The sequence below is a fragment of the Elephantulus edwardii genome, unplaced genomic scaffold (genome assembly GCF_000299155.1).
Source record: "Elephantulus edwardii isolate Elephantulus edwardi_28Jun2011 unplaced genomic scaffold, EleEdw1.0 scaffold00278, whole genome shotgun sequence".
Lineage (NCBI taxonomy): Eukaryota > Metazoa > Chordata > Mammalia > Macroscelidea > Macroscelididae > Elephantulus > Elephantulus edwardii.
This window is the reverse complement of record NW_006400028.1, coordinates 2731157-2736244: the sequence shown is the minus strand read 5'-3', so window position 1 is coordinate 2736244 and position 5088 is coordinate 2731157. Positions and strand designations below refer to the sequence as shown.

The following is a 5088-nucleotide window of genomic DNA, read 5'->3' as shown; positions in this document are numbered from 1 at the left end:
ACTCTGAAGATTGCACTGGAGCGTAGAGAAGGGTTATCATTGCTGATATCAAATGGATCTTCACTGAAGGAAGATAATACCAGAAAGTTGTTTATCTGTGTTTTATTGCATAACTCCTTAGATACATATAATACAATGAAATAAATCCTAGAATACAAATATGAGTAAAATGCTTTAGAAAAATAGATCGGAAGCAATTAATTCTATCTGGGGAATCAAGTGTTAGAAAAACTTTCAGAAGCTTGATATCTGAGCTGGGTTTTGAAGCATAAGTAGAAATTTACCAGATAGAAAGTGGAAGGGATGGAGGGAGGAGGGAGGAGAAATTCCTGGCAATGGAAGGATCATGTGAACTCTAAACCTCTGAGGAATGGGGCTGGTATATATTTAATAAACAAGCAGACCGCCTTGTGAAAGTTTCAGGCTGTGAAAGAGCATTCAGGTGAAAGGAATTCCATTGGTGTGACGCCTCTTGGAGAGCTTTGACCTTAGAAGGAGAGGTTGCAAAGTAGATTGCTTCAAGAGATTTAACTTTATCCTGGAGAATACACAAGGGCAAGACAATGGGGCTTTTTATACTGAAGCCTGGCTTGACTGGATTTGCATTTTAGGTCGAGCGGCTCTGGTAGCATTGGTCTGTAGGTTGTTGTACCACTAACCTAAAGTTAGCACCTCTCTGGGAGTATGGATACTTTAGCAGATCCACAGAAGAAAGATGGGCAAATTTGTCCAGTACAATTTTTTTTTAATTTACATTTTTAAAATAAATTTTTTTAGTTGTGATTTTAATGAAAATTTACAGAAAAGTTAAATCTTCATCCATTTATTGGTGCACAATTTACCCTTTCTTCCTCACTTTCCCCACCCTCAGTTCACTTTTTTTTTTAAATATTCATTCATTGATGCACAATTATCTCCCTCTTCCTCCTCCCTGTCCTCTTTGCAATGTACCTCTTATTCTGGGCTGTTGTACATAAAATGCCAATCATATGTTCCTTCTAAAAAGTTCTTTCCTATATCTGTTCCAATGTTCTAATTTATCCTCTCTTTTCTTAGTTTTCCCCAACCCCCATGTCAGTCTTGTTTTTTAACAATGGTGTTATGCAATATTTGTCCTTTTGTGACTGAGATATTTTACACAGCATAATGTCCTCCAGGATCACCCATGTTGTGTAATATTTTATTAATTCCTTTATTTTTTCAGTGCTGCATACTGTTCCATTGTGTAAATATGCCCTAGTTTTTCTATCCATTCATTTGTTGATGGGAACTTGAGTTGCTTCCATCTCTTTGCTATTGTAAATAACACAGCAGTAAACATGGATGTGCATATATCTGTTTGGATGTCAGTTATAGTTTCTTTAGGGTATATTTCTAGTAGTGGAATTGCTGAGTCAAATGGTATTTCTATTTCCAACTTTTTGAGAAAGCACTTCCATAGTGGTTGCACCATTTTACACTCCCACCAGCAGTGAATAAGGGTTCCAATCTCTCCACAATTTCGCCAGCATTTGTTATTTGCCCTCCATTACAATTTACAGCCTCAGAAAACCCACTGGAGGGTTGACTTGCTTAGGCAATGAGATAGATGCTGTCAAAGACCTCTTCACAGTGTTAAAGAGCAAGGATGTTAGTTTAAACTCTAAAGTGTACCTGATCCAACCCAAGGTATTTGCACTTGCTTCGTATGAACTGGAAAGCCAGACAATGAATAAGAAAGACTAGAGAAGAAACAATGTCTTTTAATTGTGGTGTTGGTGAAGAATATCAGACTTCCAAAAGAACAAACCAATCTGTCTTGGAAAGAGAGAAACCACTGTGCTACTAACTGAAAGGTTCGTGTTTGAACCCTTCACCTTCTCTTCAGAAGAAAGGCCATCTCCTTCCGTAAAGATTCAGAGTGTTGGGACCCTATGGGACAGTTCTACTGTTTGCTACAGAATTGCTAGGAGTCAGGATATGACTCAATAGTAAAGAAGTCCTAGTGACTAATCAAAAGATTGGTAGTTCAAACCTACCAGCTGCTCCAGGGGAAGAATATGTGGCATTCCTCTTCTGTAAAGGTTCTAAACCTAAAATCCAGGCCCATTGCCTTTGAGTCAATTTAGATTCATCACAACCCTCCTTGAACTTCCTTTTCCCCACCCCTTTGCCTCTTCCTCTGAAACTCCTAAATAAAACTAAAAAACCCAAAAAAACACAGATTAAAAAAATAATTCCTATAAGACAGTTCTCCTGAGCTCTTTATGGCTATAAAAATGTATCAGAGGGCACACAGCAAGAACAATCCTATTCTTGTATTCTCCTGTCCTCACTGTCACCAGCCTAGACCAATTCAGATAGTCCAAGCCACAGCTGAAATTGTTTACGCCTCCCATGCATTCTTTCCATTTTGAGTAATCTTTTAAAAATAAAAGCCTAATCATGCAGGAGAGGAAGACCCTAGATGAGATGGTTTGACACAGCAACAGGGGTAATAATAGATGTAGATGTGTCAGAGACAGTGAGATTGGCTCAAGATAGACAGGGTTCAGAGCGATTGTGCTTAGGGACACTGTGAGTCATGTAACAACAACAACAATCATACTTTTTACTGGCTTAATATGCAATGGCCCAGACTGGTAGGCACTCAAAATATGAGTGGGGAAGCGCCACCTCCTTAAAGTAGAGTCTATCTTAATGACTCGAAGGAGTAAAGTTTACACCCAATGATGGACTTTCATTTACTGATTAACTGGAACATGAATGCACACAGTAGGAATCTAGGAATTTTGGAAGTTGCCAAAAATTAAATGGGACATAGAGCAATATCCTAGCCATTATTGTTGTTGATAGATGCAATACAATCATGACCCATAGCAACCCTCTGAACAATAGATCTGAACCCTGTCCTAACCTGTGCCATCTTTACAATCTCTGACATACTTAAACCTATTGATGTAGTCATTGTGTTAACCATCTGGTTAAGAGTCTTTCTCTCTTTTTTCACCCTCTACCATTCCAAGCATGATATCCCTCTCTGAGGAATTAGCCTTCCTAGCAAAATGTCTAAAGTTTGTGAGATGAAGCTTTATCATCTTTGCCTCCAAGGAGCACTCTGACAGCACCTTCTCCAAAGCATATCTGTTTGATTCTTGTGTCAATCCATGGGATGTTCAGTACTCTAACACCACAGTTAAAAGGTATCAATTCTTCTTCTGTCATCCTTACTCATTATCCAGCTCTTCAATGCATAGCAAGTGATTGAAAAGACCATGACCTCATTAAAATGAATAAAATAAAATTTTAAAAAAGACCATGACCTTAATCAAGCACACCTTAATCCTCAAACTTATATCATTGCTCCTCAGTAATTTGGAAAGGTCCCTGACTGCATACTTTCCCATTATAACTTATCTCCTGATATCCTGACTGCTTATAACAAGAATGTTGATTGTGGATCCAAGTAAGTTATTGACAATTCCAATCTTTTCTCCATCCATTATAAAGGAGGTCAGTCCAGTGGTGAGAATTTTTGTTTTCTTGATGTTGAGAGGCAAGGTTATGTAATCTGCATAACATAGGTTATTGATGAGTTTTCCTCTGATCCTGATGCCACATTCTTGTTTCATAGAGTCCAGTTTCATGAATTATTTGCTCATACAGATTTCTTCTCTTTAACAACCTGTATTGGGAAGTTTCGGCTCTGCCGCAGCCACAGCCCGGTCATTGTTGTGTTCTCCTCGCCTCGTGCAGCGCAGCCCGGTCCAGGCATCTGACAAATTAAACAGCCACCATGTCGAGCAAAAAGGCCAAGACCAAGACCACCAAGAAGCGCCCTCAGCGCACAACATCCAACGTGTTTCCCATGTTTGATCAGTCCCAGATTCAGGAGTTCAAAGAGGCCTTCAACATGATTGACCAGAACAGAGATGGCTTCATCAACAAGGAAGACTTGCATGATATGCTGGCCTCTCTAGGGAAGAACCCAACGGATGCGTACCTGGAAGCCATGATGAATGAGGCTCCAGGGCCCATCAACTTCGCCATGTTCCTCACGATGTTTCGGGAGAAGCTCAATGGGACAAATCCAGAGGATGTCATCAGAAATGCTTTTGCCTGCTTTGATGAAGAAGCAACAGGCACCCTTCAGGAAGATTATCTAAGAGAGCTGCTGACCACCATGGGGGATCGCTTTATGGAGGAGGAAGTGGACGAGCTCTACAGAGAAGCTCCGATCGACAAAAAGGGGAATTTCAATTACATCGAGTTCACACACATCCTGAAACATGGAGCAAAAGACAAGGATGACTGAACAAACTTTAGCTGAAACCCTCTAATTACCTTGAGTTTATTCTCAAGACACTCTCCTCCCTCTCCCCCTTAGAACCTGTTCATGCACGTAGCTTCACAGCTTTGCCTCTTATCCTCTCCCTTGGATGCATTTATTCCAGGCCTTTCTGCCACTAACATCTGTATAATCAGGATGGGAATGGGGATGAGGATGAGGATGTAAATTGTATTGAAAAACAGATTATGAATAAAAATCAACAAATGTGAAATAAAAAAAATTTTTAAAAACCCCAACCTGTATTATGCAAATGGCACGGTCTTGTTTGTTGCAAGTAAAGAGGACTCGAAGCCATGCTACAAAAGATCAAAGAATACGGCCTTCAACATGGCTTACATCAGAAGGCCAAGAAAACAAAAAGTCTCACCACTGGACAAGTAAGTATCTTAGGCATTAGTGAGTTGAATCAGACAATCATATGAGCTATTGTAGGACAATGGATTTATTGTGCAAAATGGTTTTCTTAGACCATTGCCTTTGATTTTCACCACATGGCTGGGCAGGAACATGCTATTTGGGTGAGGATTCTATCTATGAGAGGATTGGCCAGTTTGTCATTCTGCTAAGTTTAAATGGAATAGGGTCAGCATCCAAAACACAGAATCTCACTACCAGCAAGAAAGAAGCAGAGAATGCAATGCAGTGCAGTGCAATGCAATGCAATGCAGTGCCTTCAGGACCAGAGACTCCTATACCCATCAGATTGGGGCCTAGATGAGTGCAACAGCAGCGGCCATGGAGAATCGGAGGCAACACCT

General features: G+C 40.2%; 1 pseudogene; it reads left to right on the top strand.

Moving 5' to 3' along the window:
• Window positions 1-3775: 3775 nt before the first annotated feature.
• LOC102846622 lies at window positions 3776-4294 on the top strand (annotated as a pseudogene).
• Window positions 4295-5088: the final 794 nt, after the last annotated feature.